The sequence below is a fragment of the Molossus molossus genome, unplaced genomic scaffold, assembly GCF_014108415.1.
Source record: "Molossus molossus isolate mMolMol1 unplaced genomic scaffold, mMolMol1.p scaffold_m16_p_12, whole genome shotgun sequence".
NCBI classification, from domain to species: domain Eukaryota; kingdom Metazoa; phylum Chordata; class Mammalia; order Chiroptera; family Molossidae; genus Molossus; species Molossus molossus.
This window is the reverse complement of record NW_023425347.1, coordinates 47,035,105-47,055,075: the sequence shown is the minus strand read 5'-3', so window position 1 is coordinate 47,055,075 and position 19,971 is coordinate 47,035,105.

The window sequence follows — 19,971 nt, the reverse complement described above, 5'->3', positions numbered from 1 at the left end:
TGTTGATTTTAGCTTCGGTCCAAGTTTGATTGAACACAAGAACACTAGAAGCACACAAATTTTTTTAAAACAATAAATGTAGATAGACAGTGTTTGAGATGTGGTTAGAATGTAAAGGTGATGGATATAATATGCAGATAGTATAATAATTAATTTTATAATTTTGTGTGTTCCTTAAAAGTATAGGCAAGTCACAGAGAGACAGTCTTTACAACTTTCTAAGTTGAGAAGAAATGTGATGAGCAACATCGGAGCTTACACATGGCTTCTTACTTACTTAGCCAATGCTCAACACCCTCAGCTACTCAGACAAATCCATCATCGTGGAGAGGCAGCCACATGATGAAATGGCTGGCCGAGTCAGGCCAGATGGCGTCCAGCCTGAGCCGCCCTGCACGCAAATGACTATCAAACAAGGTCATCGAAAGCCCGAAGCCATCCAGCTTTTCCTGGGCGGGGATGGTCAGTGATGCAACAAGAACCGCGAACACCTGAGTGAGAACGTGCTGCTGCTCTTTGGTCTCATCAGAGGGCTGGCCTCCGCTAATGACTTTGGGGCAGGCCAGGCCTCACTGAGTGACTGCATGCTAATGACTGTGAACTAGGGGTCACACATCTGAGTATATATATCTAGTTGTCAATCATGTCTCAAAGTTGGCACCACTGCATAGGCTGACAGCCTGAATTGGCCTAAGGTGCTGTTTTTAGTTGCCCTAGGCAAATCAGGCAAGCAACCAAAAATTGCCATCAGTGGTGTGGAGTTAAAAGCCATTTCCAATTCCCACTGTCTGTGTAGTCTGCTGTCTAATGACAGGTCCTCTGCTTTGCTTTCTGCGGTTCTTTGAGCCACCACCAGGAGTGGAGCTCATTATCGGAACAAGGGGTAGCAACCTGTACTAATAAATCCAGCTTATTTGCAGAAACTTGACAGACAGGATTTGTGGTGATAAAGCACCTGATTACAGATAAAGACTAAAGTGCAAGACTGCCCTGCTGTCCAGTCTCCTTTGTGGATGTAAAATTTAGTTCAGTACCATTGCCTTCTGGAATAACATTAATTCCACTGTGTACAAAACATCAAATAGCAGTACTGGTAACCTTGTCAAGGAAGAGAGCTGCTCATCAGCAGATGACATAGTATTTGACATGTCTTTACAGAAACTTGCAATAGCTTCAGTTCAACAGCCATGGAAATAATGAAGTTTTTGCAAAAGTACACAAGAAAATCTATGGAATTTATAATCTATTGCATAGATTACTAATTTTCTAATCGTGTCTGTGTGATCCTGATCCAAATTTCTACAAATTTTGTAGGATGAAAAGTTTAATTTCTGTATAAAAGTTTAATCCCCTATATAAAAGCCAAGGACAAATAAAAGGAGAGAACGTAATGATTAAATTGAGGACACACACAGCTGTAAGATCTGCTTTCTACACCTTAAGCTGAATAAAATCTTGCAGTTTACTTTCTCTTGTTCACCATTTTATTTTTTGCTACTTATTTCTCACCCAGCCCTTGCAAAGTTCATTAGAATAATAACACTGTGGACACCCGTGCTTCCAAAAGGATGTACATGCAAGAAAACATGTTTGGCCTGTTCAAATCCAATTATTTCTGAAATGGAAACTACAAACTACTAGACAACATATAATTCTGTGCATGCATTGACATCAATAACCTTAGAAATATAGATTGCTTATATTGCCAGATATAGGGACTAATCTTAATTTATTTCGTAAACATCGACGGTGACTTCACCCGGAGCAAGGTTATTCCTGTCGTCTCAAAGTGGAATTTCCCAAAGTTGCTTTCACCCTGTAATAAAGAAACCTTTGAATGAAAAAAAAAAAAAAAAGTCTCATCTATCCATCTGGAAAAGGGTGTAAGAGGTATATGTGATCTTGATCTGATGACAAATTCTTTTACATCTTTTTCCTTCTAAAGAAAGCTTCCACCAGGAATTGGTCTGCAAACACATCTGAGCTTCCTCAGAAGCACTAATTCTACCTGTCCACTCCCACCAGGCAGCTGAAGCTGAAAACAGCCGGTTTCAATAAAGCTCTCCTTTCCTGTAGACCCTTCAAGGTTTAGGGGTGGACAGTAATATCTATTATTTCCATATCTGAGAGATATTGACTGGAACATGGTGACCCAGCAAAGAAAGAGAAGGGATGCTGAGAGGAGGGAGCTGTGTTTGCAACTCTTTGTCTAGGAGACAGTCCTGCACCACTGAGGGAAACAGAAGGTGTTTTCATGTAAAGAGCTCAGCACTTACCTGCCACAGGATATGCCCAATAAATGTTACCTTCACTCTCCTCCTCTAATACTACTTCAGGGTAACAAAGCATTTTAAAGAACACGAACTGTGTTTACAGGTATTATCTTATTTGACCCTCACGACTCTGTTTGAAGATAGGCTTCATTCTACGTTTGAAAATACGAACCATCTGAGAGGTCAGATCCGTAAAGCCCTAGGTCACACAGTTAGTAGATTTTAGACTCCACAACCTGGATTCTCTGATTCCAAGAGTCTCTCCTTCGCTGCTCCATGCTGTAGATAATCAGCAACGTGTACTTGGACACTTTCTATCTTATTTTAAAATGTTCTTCATTGTATGTCTTTATACCTTCGGGAATCATTTCTCATCTCCTTGTGTTTCCTTGTCTGTTTGCTTCTCCTTTTCCCCTCATTCTGAGTTTGTAAACGTGCTCCGTGTATAATGTTGTAAGTCTATGATTGTAGGTTCTTTATGCAGGATCTTGAGCTCTTCAAAGTTAAAGACATGCTACAAACAAGGCCTGTTTCATTCTGGGCCTTATTTTTCCTTTCAGTGCTTTTGCTCAAATACCAGACACAATTTGCATTTCGCTTGTGGGATAGAAACAGTTGTGTGGCAATAGCTATTATTGCACCATTACCGCTCTGAGGTGTTGATTTGGTGCTTTGCATTTTCCTGGGTTCTTAACTTGATGTCCTATCTTGCATTTTTATTTTGCTCTAATCATTTTTTAAATTTGAATTCTTTCTTCTTACTTTGGCAATTTCATTTGGAACACTACATTCGGGGGAGGGGGGATGTTCACAGTAAAAATGAAGGTTAAATCAGTTTTATTCTGTAAACAGTGCCTAAATTATCATCTTCTTCCCATAAGAACCCAATTAATATGTTAGAGCAAAGCTGAAAAGCCCCCAAAATTAAAGTGCTGAAAACGTAGAGCTAGGGCGACACCTTCTGGTGCAGAACGCACTGTATTTTGTCAACCACAGCAAAAAACGAAACTAATTCAGGCGGTGGTCCTCCTGGATAGATTTTATTCCAACAAACCTGTCTTTTGTGAATGCCTGATATGCCTCAGGCTCTGTGACAGGCACTGGAACTACAGACAGGGCAAGGTATGATCCCTGCATTCAAGATCTGATCGCCTCCTGGGGAAAAATAGATCTCAATCCACACACCCATCCACAGAGAGTTGACAATCAAGTGTGTCTGCTTTGTTATTGTGTCGGGTATAGAGAAGATGCTCCAGGGGCCCACAGAGGTAACTTACTCTCACAAATCAGGGAGGGCCTTGCAGAGGTGGTGATGCTGAACTCTTGAAGGATGAGTAGGTGTTGTCAGGCATCAAGGTAGGAAGAAGGACATGCAAGGGGACAGTGCCACACTTCGGAAACTAAAGGAACAGCATGTGCACAAGGCTGAGAGGCCACGTGCTCACTGACAGAAGGTATTGCAGTCTGCCTGGAGGACAGAGCACGGAGAGAGATGTGGAGAGGGTGCCAACCCAAAAAGGCTCAACTAAGAAATGTGGGTTTTATGATCTGGACTTCAGCGACCCGTTGAAAGATTTAAGGTGACAGAGATATGGTTAGATGTTTTATAAGAAAAATCACCCTGGCTGCAGCGGCGAGGGAGAGAGAAGGAAGAGCTGGTTAAGGTCGGGAAGGTAAAGTGGGAAGCTGCTAAAAGAGCTCTAAGGAGATGTGTGCCTGAACTGGGGCAAGATGTGGGGATGGGCAGAGGAGAACGTGCTTCAGGAACAGCATCCGCCAGCGCTAGCGCATGTTTGGATGTGGCCTCCAAGGAAGAAAAAGGATTTTCAAAGATACTTTGTGCTTCTGTAGATTTAATAGCAAAATAAAAGGAACGTGTCTTTTCCTTAAACAAAGAGAGAAAGCCTCACCTTTTAATATAGATATCTTCCTTTCCTTTGTGTGTGGTCTTAGGAAAGAGTTAAAATATTTCCCAGCATATGAGAGCATAATTGCTGCACAATCCAAGCATGCAATTTTACAAACTAAATTTGGAGACTTTCAAAAATATTGATCACACCTGAAGACATTTAATGATTGCAATTTGGAAACAAGGGCCCAGAGACACCAATTTGTCTCAATAGCGCTTAAATACTCCCATGAAAACACGTCCAAAGTCCTTGGGAAATTTTCATCACCGTAATGTGTTTCAAAGGAAGATTTTAAATGTTTAAATGAACAGCTATAACTATAAATTGAGAAATTAAATATAATGCAAAAGTGGCTATGATTTCCCCTTCTGTAAAAATAAATCTAAGGACTACATTGAGTATCACATAACGGTATGCACTTACATTCATTTATGCAACAAGTATTTACTGGGTGTTTGTGTGTAAGAGCTACCATGAAAGACAGAAATATGAAAAAAATAAATAAAACCCTTGCCTTCCACGGATAGATAGTTCAGTTTATTAAAAGTATATATGTACATATACATGTGTACAACGTATGTCTACATATATGCACACACCAATGTATATGCATGTGTACATATAACATATTAATTTAAACAATTGCCTCAAATCACAAAGCATGAGAAAATATTTTTAAAATATAGAACTAAAGCCCTGGCTGGTTTGGCTCAGCGATTAGAGTGTCACCCTGCAGTCCAGAGAGACCCGGGTTCAGTTCCTGCTAAGGGCACGTACCTGGGTTGCAGTTTGTCCCTGACCCTGGTTGGGTCATGTGGGTGACAACCACTCGATGTGTCCCTTTAACGTCAATGTTTTTCTCTCTCTCTCCCCCTTCCATCTATCTGAACAAAATATTGAAAAAAAAAACATGTCCTCGGGTGAGGATAAAATAAAGAACTAAATATTTCTTCTTTATTAAACATATATGACCTGTGACAGCTGAGTATTTAATTCATCTTTTTTATACAAAACCATAACTTTATGCTTTAAAGCATAACTTAACCATCTATATCATACTAGGAATCAATATATTATCCCTTCCTTAATCAGGTACACTAAAATGAAATCAGGTAACATAGTACTATATACAGAAGATAAGCATTTTAAAATTGTTTCAGTTAATACATTATGTAGCAACACAAGAATAATTATTATAGACAGCATTCTTTCCAAAAACAAAATATGTACTGAATAGACTGAAAGCACCATGAAAGAGAATAAAACTTCAAACATAAAGTGGCACCATGTTGCCAGGTGACACCTGTAAAGAGGTATCCCACAGCAAATAAACAGACAAGCTAAGTTATTTTTTTTTTGAAGCTGAATTATTTTTACCTATAAAAATATTTGATCAGAAAATAAAAGTTATATTTATTATTAAGTCTATATTTATATTATCTGCTTAATATCTACAACATGATTTTCAGATGCTAATTTAAATGTCATCAGGTAGCATTCATTTCTATTTTGAAATTTTACATCAAAGTGAATTTCAAGAATTGAAAAGATAAAATAAAACTCCAAATATTTTTGTAAAAACCAGCTTTGGCTACTTAATCTTGATCTCTTTATCAGAATGTTTGTCGCCTCCTGATCTATAGAATGAGCCTCCATGGTGGTCAGCTAACTCAGCAATATTGCAAAATGTGCAAGGTATTCTGGTCCTCTATCATGCCTGTGAGGGAGTAATTGTCCGTAACTGACTTTCCCACATGTAGCCAGGTGAATTCAAAACAAGAGATAAGCTAATTCCTCTTTTGGTGTTAATGAGTGAAATAAATCTTCAAAAAAATCTGTTGAAATCTTTGGATGTATGTGTATGTAACCACACAGGGAAGATGGTTTTAAATTAAACTTTGAGTCATACAGCCATCCACATTTTACTAACAGTTTTACAGGAATGATTAGCTGGTTTCAATAAGATCACACAGGTATATTTCCTTGAGATTTGGAGACAGTCTATTTTATTATAAAATACATAATCTGTTGAGTGGATGAAAGAATAAATGAGATCAGTTCAATGAGTGAGTTGGACTAAATTATAATATTTATTCTAACACAAGATTACATGAAACACTACCATCTCTCGCTGGATTGTTGCAGTGGTCTCCTTAATGATTTTCTATTGTCTATTCTCTAAGTAGTGGCCAGAGTGGTCTTGTTAAAACTCTGTGCGGATCATGTATTTCCTTGATTGCCTCCTGTGGCTGCCAGTGGTGAGTGCTAAGGCAATAGCCGATGATGGGATCTCAGCATCTGTTGGGACCTCCTTCTAGTCTGCCTCCCTGCATTACAAACACCGGGAAGCCAAGTTCTGTGGTAAAATTAAGTCCTCACAATTACGGGCACACATGCCAGGTCTAAGGGACAGAAGTCAATGGGGCCACCTTCCTGCCATTTGGCCATTGCTCTGGGGAGCAGCATTGTGGAGATCCTGGGTTTCTCTGCATGTGCTCTCGTGTCTAGTCACTAGCTCTGCAGATGGAGAAAAGTGCATGTGGTATTGGTGATGGTTTAGTGATCCCTGGACTGTAGCCCAAGTGGTCCTCCTAATTCCTCACCTTCTTGATGGGAGCAGAGATAGCAACTCCCCTTGGCAGACACTTCAAAAGCTTTTTCTAGGAGTCGTTGCTGGAGGTCCAGCCTGGACCTTATCCCTCTGGCCCTCCCAGTGATGTTCAAGCACTCATTCTCTCTCTGAACCACTTTCTGCTTTGCATAGCAGAAGTTTTATTTCTGTAATCAAACCTTAATGGATACATGTGCACATATAACTGATTTAAAATCTAAATATTTCCACTGATTTACAAGGCTCTCTGGTACTTCGCTGATGTCATCTGTTACTCTCCCTCTCCCTCGGTCCACCCCAGTCAGTCAGAGCTCCTTGATTCTCCTGAAACACACCATGCACATTCCTTCCTCGGGGTTTTTGCACTTGCTGTTTCCTTTGCCTGGGAAGCTCCATGTCCAGATATCTATCTGCATGACTGACTCCCTCTTTTCTTTTAGATTTCTTGTTCAAACATCACCTTTGTGGAGAGGCTTTCTTGACCACGCTACATAAAATACGACTGCTCCCAACACTCTTGCCCCGTACTCTGTTTTACTTCTCTGTATAGCTCTGATCATCACTCAACATACTATGTACCTACCTATTTGTGCTGTCTTTCTCCTCTGAAATGAAAATACTATGAAACCAGAGACTGTCACCGATGTATATAACCTGTCTGTAGAACAATGTCTGCTTCAAAATAGGTGCTTAACATATATTTGTTATGTGAATGATGTGTATTTGAAGTATTTATGAAAGCTTTTAGTCAGATGGGCAAGATAGAGGTTTTCACAACTGACCAATCATGTACTATGTGGCAGGTACTACTCTCTACCTCATATGAGACAAAAGACCACTGACCCATCCCTGGGTAAACAAACAGAGCAGTGGTAGTCAGCTGAGTCAATAGATAATTGTAGTTCATTATACCTCAATAAAGCTGGGAAAAAATAGATTATTGTAATCTATTCATTTGTTCATTGAACATATATTTATGGAGCATCTCATAAAAGAGAGCTAAATTTTTCACAGGCTTTCTATATCTCAAGCATTGTGCAAAGGCATAATAAGACCTATCTAATATACTTTTTATAACACCCCAATAAGGTAATTATTATCCCTGATATACAACCAAGAAACCAGAGGCCTACCAAGATCCAAGGTTGCCATGCTAGTGAAAGATAAAGCCTAGACCCTAGTTCTGTCCCATTCAATATTGTTATTTTGCTTAGAGAAAGATGGAATAAAGCCACCTCACCTATTAGTTAGGTCAAAACAGCCTCCCTTGTAGAGTGACACCTAACATAAACCTTCAAAAGTAATATGCTGGAATTCGGCAAAGATAGGACGCGCTGGGCTAAATTAACAGGACTCGTGAGGGTAGTGCAACTGTACTTTCCATAGAGAAACAGGGATCTTCTGGACCTTTGTTTTCATCAATAAAATAGGTTAAATTTAGTCCAGCCAGTGTGGCTCAGTGGTTGAGCATCAACCCATGCACCAAGAGGTTGCCAGTTCGATTCCCGGTCAGGTCACATGCTCCGGTTGTGGGCCCAATCCCCAGTGGGGGGCATGCAGGAAGCATTCAATTGATGTTCTCTCTCATCGATGTTTCTATCTCTCCCTCTCCCTCTCTCTTCCTCTCTCTCTGAAATCAATAAAGAAAAAAGAAATAGGTTAAGTTTTTGCTCTCTGAATTAGTTACTAAAATGCAATAAAAATACACACGCACACACATATACCACCCATATACACATACCCATCCCATTGTAAACAATGGCAAAATCAGTTTGCTATATAACCCAGTCACGCAATGCAAATAATCAGCATGAAGGAATTACATGTAAACACAGGACAGAGGAAAATCTAGATTTCAGATCTGAACAAAAGAGATATGATTGCCTATAAACAACATTTTCCATTTATAGCATATAATTAAATAACTTATGTGGCAATTAAATTACATGCCAATTAAATAGAATTGCAAGCTCTAATAAAAACAAGTTTAAAACAAGTGGAAATGATTCCTGAAGCACATAAATTGCTTTTTTTTCTACTAAGTTGAATTGACACATTAAAAATCAATACTGACCTTTGTTATGTACTTTCTGTGTTTAGAATGTAAGTTTAAAGTCAGGCTGTTAAAAGTTTTCAAGGTAAAAATTAAGTAAGGTTAAAAAGGTTTTATGCTTTTCTAAATCCAAACAAAATAATAAAGGAAAATAAATATCTTAATGGATTGGTTTTACTTCTATGTTTTCAGGAATTCCTTTTTTTTTCCTCTGAACCCCCCAAAGTGAGGTTTCCTTTGAAGCAAGACGGCAGGTACCCAGAGCTAAATTCAAAAGCACATAAAACCAACTTTTCCATACTTCATATACATACTTGGTATACATGTATATACATATATATACACATATGTATATATATATACGTGTGTGTGTGTATACCTCTGTGTTCTTCTGTGATACAATTTAAACTTCAAATTATATATAGATACATAAATATATGTATTTATCTATATATAAAATACATGCTGTGTGTGCATGTATTTTTGTATGTAAACCTTGAGCTAGGAAAATTTACGGGTAGGAAAATCAAACCAACCATTATCATTCTTTGCTCCTCAAACATTTGAGTGTCTGCCGTCTACTAGTGTTGTGCTAGGTTAAATTTTAGGGCAAAAAAAAAAAGTTAAATCAAGAAAAGAAAAGATTTACTCCTGATTAGCAACTGCTTCAGCCATTCTATCATCTTGCCCATTGTGTGGTTTATAGCAATTTGCTCTCACAAATGGTTTGAGCAACAATCTGCTACATAGCTGCTCCCACATTCTAGAGGGGAAATGGCTTGCTCATCTTCTAAATACAACGCACAGAGATACACATAGATCATCTTAAAATAAATCAAATGAGTAATTTCCAAATGTATCTGGAGAAAGAGAAATAATTGGGGAGTGTGTGGCCTGGACTAGAGTAGAGACGGGAAAGGTCTGGGTTTGAAGGGCCAATCAGAGGAGAAAGCTGAGCCACACCCTCACTACATTCGATTGGCTGCAGCTGCAGGAGATCAAGTGCAATAATGAAAATAGAGCCGGAAATTGGAGGTTGATTATGGGCTTGATACAGAGTCAGGTTTCATTGAGTCATTTTGTGGAAGGATGTGGTTCAAGATAACTGAGGGTTTTCTAGTGGCCCCCGAGGCTTGGTGGAATGGGAGGACGGCTCAAGGCCAATGGACTGAGAGGCAGTGAGGCGTCAAATGAATGGACGGACTGAATGAAGTCAAAGAGCAGGTATAATTCAAACAAGGGAGCCCTGACCCATTTGGCTCAGTGGTTAAAGCATCAGCCATGTACCAGAGTCTCCGGTTCAACTCCCGGTCAAGGGCATGGACCTCAGTTGCGGGTTCTGGGTCGTGTGGGAGGCCACCAACGATGTGTCTCTCTCATATCAATGTATATCAATGTTTCTCTCTCTCCCTCCCTCCCACTCTATTTTTAAAAAGAAGAAGAAAAAAGGAAAAGAGCTTTAAACCACCTCTGCTCTGGAAGCTGATTTCTCCCCTCTTTCGTCACTTTAGAAAGGTGTGTTAACTTGTATTTTCTGTCCTCACACCTGGGGGCAAATGAGACCACTGCAGTAGTAGTAACATAAACAATATGGTTTCAGTGAGTCCGGGGTCTGGGCCAGCGCATCTGGCTCCCTGGAAAATCTTCCCCCAGACTATTTAGACCAGGTCTACTTTCCCTGGTCCTGTGCGCCAGGATCCCAAGTGCTGCGGCTTTCTTGGTGTGACCCCTGTGCCCCCGTCTGCCTGACACACCCGGGAAACATGAACCGTGCTAGGACCCGCGTGGTTGCAAACTCCCTATTCCTTGGTCAAATCATAGTGTTCTGAAATTTGCATTTTAAAATGCATTGTGAGTACATTTTCATGCAAAAATGAAGCTAGAGCTCACAAATCAGTGCATAATAAATATGTATTCATTTATTCGATAAGCATTTCCTACATTCCTTCCCTGCAGCACGGCGAGGTTTAGGAAATGAAAGACAGTACCTGCACCCAAGCAATGTGCACCACTCTGGTCGGGGAAGCAGGCAAATAGCACATTGCAATAGTGTAAAGTGTGTTTATTTGTTTCTGTTTGGAGAATATGTACGTGTGTGCAGATCCAGCTTCTTCCAAGAAGAATGTAATGCCTCTGGCAGGGTGGCGGGTGTTCAGACTTACTCTAGGAGCAGAGAGGAAGGATGCCTAACTCTGACTGGCGACGGTCAAGGGGGCTTTCCTCCAGGAGGTTACCGTGTTGCCTGATCATATCATAAGGCCTGGAATTCCACGTGCTGCCTTAAAGGCTTAGCTCTTCCTGAAGGAGGAGCGGACGGGGGAGCAGGAGAGAATGAGGAGCAGCAGCGCAGTTGGGTAGGAGCCAACACTAGTTAAGGGCCTTTCACAGTGTTCTCCTGACCTCCAAGGGTATTTTATATTTTATCCTCACCCGAGGACATTTTTCCACCCCTTGTTCAGATAGAGTGGGACAGAGAGAGAAACATCGACGTGAAAGGGACACATCGAGTGGCTGCCACCCGCACGACCCAACCAGGTTCGGGGACAACCTGCAACCGAGGTACGTACCCTTAGTGGGGACCGAACCGGGTCTCTCCGGACCGCAGGCAGACGCTCTAACTGCTGAGCCAAACCGGCCAGGGCCATCCAAGTGATTTTGAGGTAAGAAAGTTAGACTAGAAAACAAGGGCCTCAAGCTCTACCCCTCCCCTTCTCTGTCTGGGCTGGAACATCACAGACATGACCTTCACTGACCCCTGTTCCCCGCGTCCCCCTCCACAATTTCCTGTAATCGGGAGGACCGAAAAGAAATCGCTATCTGAAGAGGAGAGACAAGGACGAGTGGCACCGGCAGTCACCTCCCGGCATCAGAAGCCAAGGACCACCCTATCCCCCCGCCCCCACTTGCCAACATTTAATAAAAATCTTCTACCCAGATCCCATCAGAGATTCTAGTTCTCCGAGGTCACCCGCTCTCACTTCTCGAGTGTGCGCTATCGATTTGCTAAGTTGACTGGGCTTTGCTAAATCCTTCTGTCGTGCTCTAGAACCCTTTCTTGTTCTGTGACGAGAACGCGGATCGAGTTGAGGCCTCCCTGGGCCTCCCCGGGTGCCACCCTGCATCCGTTTCCAGTTGGTGGTCCACAGGGTCCTTCGAACATGATGGGGACAAAGGTTTGAGAGCCTGAAGGTGACACCAATGTTTGGGTATGAATAGAGGGAAAAGACAGTCAAGTATACCAACATTTAAGAGGTGATTGTGAGAAGAGATGCTTGCAAAGAACATCGAGAGAAACCAGAGGTATCGGCAGAATGATGTTCTGAAAGGTAGGATGGGAAAGAAGTTGAAGTGTTTATATTTTTTGTAGATGATGAAGCTGTAGGATTCGGGGGATACCTGACTGAGCAAAGCTCTTGAGGAGGCTAGAGCAAGGCAATTCAGAAAAAAGAGACATTATGCTGAATAAGAAGGAGGGTCATCGCTTCCAATGAAACAGGAGATAAAGACAAAAGAATGCAAATAAATTTGTCAGTATGAATAGGGTTAGTATTTTCTCCCTTGTGAAAAAAAATTCCGGATAAATTGCCCACCGTTGGGTGGAACAAACTCTGGAAAACAGTGTTCCTTCCTCATTTGGTTAACCAGAAGGCTGACCAAAAAAGGCAAGGAATTCCAGCAATTTAAGAGTTTTCATTTATGTGGAAATGTAGTTTGATGAACATAAAAGGGAACATAATCTGTGAACCACTTAGAAGCTCTGGGGATAGGTCTATAAACACAGCTACATGAAATCAGCTAATAAACTCAAAACTTACTCCAGAATAAAAAAAACCACAAGACGTAAAAACTCAAATTACAAGAATAAACTGTGAAATAGACTCATGAACAGTGTTAATTCCTAAGCAGAATGATATCTCACCAAATAACATGCGGGTACAATTCTGTTCAAATGCATTTGTCTCACATACTAAAATTGCTTGGATTAGAAGTGATGTTACCATTGGACTTCAGATGGATGCTACAGTCAAAATAAACATCCAAAACAAACTGATAAGTCCAAGTTCATCTCGAGTTTTTTTTTGTTTGTTTGTTTTTTTATTAATCATGAGTTAAAACTAAGAGCTCCCACCCTGGCCAGTGTGGCTCAGTGGTTGAGTGTTGACCCATGCACCAAGAAGTTGCCAGTTCAATTCCTGGTCAGGGCACATGCCCAGGTTGTGGGCCCGATCCCCAGTAGGGGGTGTGCAGGAAGCGGCCAATCAATGTACCTACTCTTGTATGAATTATCAACTCATGTCCATCTCTCTGGTGGGGTGTTCCTCATTTACTAATTAACTTAAATAATTCTTCTTTTTAAAATTATGCATCTTTATCTGGTATTGGAGATCTTTTCAACTTTTCCTACTTTGCTTTATATATATATATAGTTTTGGCTTTTGAATAACAGTATAAGAGCTTTAACCTCCCAAATAGGTAGGCAGCTCTCTTACTGAATAACTGTTTCCCCCTACTTGAAAGCCATTGAAGGAAGGAAGGAAGGAAGGAAGGAAGGAAGGAAGGAAGGAAGGAAGGAAGGAAGGAAGGAAGGAAGGAAGGAAGGCCATTTTTATCACCCACAAAAGTGAGGAGTATTGCTAGACTCTATTTTGTTCCAATGCACTAGTTATTCTTGGACTAATAGGACTGTACTTTAGTAATTCTAACAAGGTAAAAAATTTTCATATCTGTGGGGACTTGTTGAAACTCATTTCTTCTGAATTTTTCTGTCTATTTGCCTCCCCGTTCCACCACCACCCCCAAAAAAAACCTCAGAAACTTTTTTTTCCAGATTTCTAAAAATGCCTATTGAGATTTTGGCATGAATTACTTTAAATTTCTAGAGTATGGGGAGAAGAAAAATCTTTACATAAATCTGACCAAGAATTCTTTTTCTGAATATTCTTTTACGTCCCCCAGGAAAATGTAAAAGTTTTCTTTGTAAAGGTCCTATGTTTCTTATAAATTTGGTCACTCGTCTCTCACTGCTTTTTAAATTGGTAATAGTAGTACTACTATTGTGAATGAGATCTTTTTTCCATTATATTTTCTAACTGATCAACTGGCTTATATTAATTTTTGCATACCTATTATGAATTCATTAATAGTTTTTTTACTTGTTCTCTTACATTCTCTGGTTTTTGAACAACATAACTCTAAATAATGATTCTTCTGCATGTTCCCTTTCAATATTTAATTATGTGAAATTAAAAAATTTTAAGCTATGCCTTATTACCAGTAGTTTCCATTAATTTTGCTAGGCATAACAAATATTATCAATGAATAAACTTAGCTCTTTTGGTTAGCTCTGGATAGTTTTAATTATTACCTCTTTTATTTTTCTGGGTTTAGGGGAGGCACATTTATAATTCCAAGGTTGCATTTCCATTTTTCTTTTGCTGTATTTTTTTTTCCTCATCTCTTTACTCCACATTTTTGGAGTGATCCAATTATCCATATGACCAGTGACGTTTTCCACAGCGTCAGTTATGCCAGTCTGGATCCTCTATGGGAATCTGCATTTGGGTTTCCTTTTATTTTTGCATATTTCTGGATACTCCCTTTTCATTCCTCCACTTTGTCTCAACTTATTCTTTCTTTAAGGCTCTTAAAAACGAAAGAATAATTGTATAAACACTTCTTTGCACAAGACAGAGTGCTAAGTATTTGACAGATGTTATCTTGTTTGCTTCTTACACTCTGAAGTATAAATTACTCCCATGTTACGTGTGAGGACACTGAGACTCCAGATGACATGGCCCAAGACTCCACAGCTGGTCAATAGAGCCAGGACTTAAAGCCAGGCTTTCTGCCTCTATAACCCATGCTCTCATCAACTCTATCTACCACAGGGTTGCATATGCCCTTGGCCCTCCTCCCTGTTCACAAGGGAGCTGAGTTCTTTTCAGCTCTATACAGGAAGTGAGGTGGCCTCCTAAGTACTTTGTGTCACTCCTAGTGCCTGCTGGACTAAGGCATGAGCATCTTCTGCTCTGACGCTTGGATAATCTGGCTTTGCTAGAGTCAGGCAAACATTCTTTGTACAAGTGTACACTCTCCAGCATTCGCTGCAATCCAGGAATCACTCCCCACCCATTTGCAAGGCTTTCTCTGTGTGACTGTACATCCAAGGGTACAAAGTGCACCTGCCTCTTGATTCTCCAGTTGCAACAAAAATTGAAGCCTGTAGTCTGTAAAATGCAAGAGAAAGCCAGAAGTTGAGGGATTCTGAGGGATGGGCATAAATCTCCAGCCAGCTCAACCATTTCTGGGCAATGAGGGGTTTGATTTTGTAGGCAGCTCCTGGGTCCTGAGTTAGAAGCAGCAATTGAGTTGAGGCATTTTTCCTACCTACCTTGCAGCTATTTGGGGTCATTGTATCACATGATTGACAGTGGACTTGGTATAAATTTCCAATGGATTCTGGCACAGGGTTTCCTCTTATCTTCAGTTTCTAGTAAGGTTGCAGTCTTGGTGGCTAATTTTACATGAAGCTGGGAAAGAACAAATGAAGGACTATTAATCTGAAGCCATATTAACACACTTTAATGAGCATCTGTATCATGCATTTAGTTTGGGCTCAGTGGTAGACTCGCTCTTAAAGTACCAGTAGTGTCCCCATCAATACCTGTCAGTGGTCACTGACATAGAGCAAAGTTATTCCAGATTTGTTTTGATTATAGAACATTTCCTAGACTCTTTCTTTGAATAGAGGAAGTTCCTACAATATGAGCTATTCCTGAAGCTCTGTGGGTTAGTAAAATTCTCTTCTGACCATTTTCAAATGACACTTTAGTACAGTGATTCTATACTCACTATACTAAAAAACAGTACTATTGGAAAGAGAATTAAGGATTGAGCTGAGGTGTTTTCCTGTCTGTAAGATGTGGTTGAGGACACTGAGTTAGGCCGAAGTGACCTGATAGGTTTTGCTGTTCTTGAGAATTAACTTGAACAGAAAAAAAAAAGCTTTTTACACTGTAAATTGTGGAAACCCCTTGGCACACATATAATTCCTTGTCTCGATAAAGCTGAGCTAAGGATATTATAAAGTGCTACCTGATTGTTTTCTTCCCTTTTGGAAGCATCCAAATTATTCTGCAGTTCTATGGCCAGCTGTACTATGGACAGAGGGAGCTAACAAAGGCATCATAAATATTAAATGTATAATCGAAATCCCAAGCCACACTAAGGGCCCCACCTCTGTGTCCCCAGGTCACCCTCCGTGATGGTTAGTTTTATGTTTAGAAATAATCACCCGGTAGATGACTTATAGTAGATTACCTGCAAAAATGCAGGTGGGCCTCAATCAGTCGGAAGTCTTAAGAACAAAAAATGAGGTTGCCCAGAGAAAGAATTCTGCCTTAATACTGAAACACAGAAATGCTGCTGGCCTGCTCCACCGATTTAGACATGTCAGCCCCCATAACTGCATAAAAAATCTACTTCTACTTGCATATATATATAGTGTGTGTGTGTGATGTGTAATATATGTGTATGTAATGTGTGTGGTATATTATATGTGTGCAATATATGTGTGTGATATGTGTGTGTGTGTGTGTGTGTGTGTGTGTGTGTGTGCAGTACTCTAAATAAAGTATTTTTCTTGGCTCTTGTCCATACACAACTGTAAGTTCAAGGATGTGGACTATGTCACATACATCTTTCTGTCCTCAAACTCGAGCACAATGTCTACTCAGACTCTTAAGTACTCAATAAATATTCTGAACTAATGGAAGAACAGAATAATTCCTTCATAAAGTTAAATCAGGAGACAAGTGACAACCAAGGCGGGGATGACTATGAGAGGGTCAGAAACTAGGAATCTCAGGCAAAATGAGACTCAAAAGCAGGCAGCTCCCTGCAGTCACCAGAGTTACAGCAAGCCCAGAAAGCCAAAGGCCTGGACATTGAAATCTAGGTTTTATATCCAAAGCCTACTAAAAATGTTGGCTGTTTGAATATGCTGGTCATGTGAACTTTGACATGTTGTTTCACCTTCCTAAGCTCAGGGTGACTGATCTATTAACCTATAACCCACTGTATGATTCTAAGGCCAAAGCAAACAGGAACAGAAGTTCAGATGGTTGAGACAGGATGCAGTCCTTGTGGATCCCACAGGGCATCCTCCACTGTGTGGGCTGGGACGGGATGCAGTCCTGTGGATCCCACAGGGCATCCTCCACTGTGTGGGCTGGGACAGGATGCAGTCCTGTGGATCCCACAGGGCATCCTCCACTGTGTGGGCTGGGACGGGATGCAGTCCTGTGGATCCACAGGGCATCCTCCACTGTGTGGGCTGGGACAGGATGCAGTCCTTGTGGATCCCACAGGGCATCCTCCACTGTGTGGGTTGGGACAGGATGCAGTCCTGTGGATCCCACAGGGCATCCTCCACTGTGTGGGTTGGGACGGGATGCAGTCCTGTGGATCCCACAGGGCATCCTCCACTGTGTGGGCTGGGACAGGATGCAGTCCTTGTGGATCCCACAGGGCATCCTCCACTGTGTGGGTTGGGACAGGATGCAGTCCTGTGGATCCCACAGGGCATCCTCCACTGTGTGGGCTGGGACAGGATGCAGTCCTTGTGGATCCCACAGGGCATCCTCCACCTTGTCGCAGGGGCACAGCACTGGCGACTGGTGCAGTGTCCTGAGGCTATTGGCACCGACAGTGTGGTAAGGGGATGAGAACTGGGACTAGAAGAGAACTATCTACAAGGAGAGTCATATAGGAACAGGTCCAGTGCTACCTAATCATAAACGTGGTAGTTAATACATAGAGTTTGGCTATTATTTGAACTGTATCAAGGGATTGCGAAGTGTTAAGTCAGCAGCATGCTTCAGCTGACTATAGATGAGGGGGAAGTATTCTGTAAAAGGCAGACTTACACAAGAGACAGAGCGAGATGAAGAAAAGTCACTTCTACAAGCTCTGAGACTGCCAGGCACCCTGATCCTTGTAGTCCAGAGGAGCCAGGGGGTGTAGGCAAATTTCCAGGTGCCTTGGGGTCCTTGATTCCAAGCTGCCCACAAGGCTATAGTGTTATAGCTCTGGCCTGACAGGAGGGGCCCACAGAGGGGCCCAAAGGGGCTGAAAGCCAGGCCGCCCCACTGGAGCACCAAAAAAGATTCTTTTATTTTTTTACATGGGAAGGAATCTTTCATTTCATTTCAATGATGCTAGTTTCTAGAATCATGACATGGTGTATTTTTTAATCCTCACCGAGGATATTTGTTTTATTTATTTTTGTTAATCTTCACCTGAAGATATTTTTTCCATTAATTTTTCAGAGAGCAGAAGGGAAGGAGGGCGGGAGGGAAGGAGAGAGAGAAACATCAATGTGAAAGAGACACACTGATTGGTTGCCTCCCACACCTGCAACCCAGGTACTTGCCCTTGACCGGGAATCGAGCTTTCGACCTTTCAGTGGGCCGATGCTCTAACCACTGAACAACTCTAGCCAGGGCTGTTTTTTTTAAATTATTATTATTATTAATTTTAAAGAGAGAGGAAGTAGGAGAGAGAAACATCACTTGGTTGCCTCCTGTACACACCTAGTCCGGGGACTGAACCTGCAACCTAGGTATGTACCCTGACTAGGAATCGAACCTGTAACCTTTTGGTGTACAGGATGATGCTCCAACCAACCGAGCCACCCAGCCGGGGGAGATTGGTTCTTTAGAACTTTTTTCTAACACGTCACTATAAAAGAAATAGCGAATGGACTTGGAAAATGCTAGTAGCAAAACACTTCGGCCATGGCACATACTGCCAGAGCCAATGACAGTCCTCAAGTACAGGAGTGAGCAGCGCTTCCTGTTCCCCATTAAAGCAGAATCCCATGTTCACACCAGGAACATGACTGCCATCCAACAGAACAAATCAGGCCCACAGGACCAACCTAACAGTGCTGCCACAGACAGAACACTGTTCACATGAAGACAAACAAGAACGAACGAACCATCAGGCCTCATTTCCTTGGACGAAGTGCTGATGGCAAGCTTTCTAAGCCATCACCCCTGTACGTAGCTGCGTTGACACCTCCAGCACAGAGCACTGCTACGACGTGACCGCGGGCAGTTATGTAAAGGCGAAGTAAGGCAAGTACCGTATGAAGACAAATGACATAAGCAGTTTTTAATTTCTTGTAGAATCATTGCTGGTTACCATGTTAGGAAAACAAAAGCAGATCATTCCTAATGTGTCAAATTTGTTTATTTATTTTTAAAAGTATATGACACCCATCACACAAACAGATCATTCTAAATCTAATTTGAAATCAAGTCAGTGAAGAATCCACCTGGAGATTATGTATGCACCTAGTGTTGTATAATAATAATAATAATAAAAGGCTGCTGTCCTCACAGAATATACGAATCACGGGTAATCTACCATGAACACAGTAAATGTCCTAGTATTTAGATAAACATGGAAAACTAACACACACTGCTTACCTTGCCCTTCCAAGAGACTTGCGGATCCAGATAAAGTGAGCTTAGACAAGAGGCCTTGGTTAGTCCAGAAAATCTGCATAGTCCAATACAGTTCTGGGCTAAGCAGAGATGGAAAAAACTCTGTATGGAGACGTGGGCTTGGAAATCAAGCAGTCTTTTTTTTTTTTTTTAATATTTTTTCTTTATTGATTTTAGAAAGAAAGGAAGAGAGAGGGAAAGAGAGATAGAAACGTCAAAAACAAAAGAAACATCGATGAGAGAGAACACTGATTGGCCACCTCCTGCATGCCCCCCACTGGGGACCAGGCCCACAACCTGGGCATGTGCTCTGACCGGGAATTTAACTGACGACCTCTTGCTGCATGGGTCGACGCTCAACCACTGAGCCACACCGGCTGGCAAGAAGTCTTTTTTTTTTTTTTTTTTTATCCTCACTCGAGGACATTTTTCCATTTTTTGGTCAGATAGAGTGGGAAGGAGAGAGAGGAAGAAGAAGAGATAGAGAAACATCGATGTGAAAGGGACATAATGAGTGGCTGCCTTCCGCATGACCCCACCAGGGCCAGGGACAAACTGCAACCAAGGTTCGTGCCCTTAGCAGGAACCGAACACGGGTCTCTCTGGACCACAG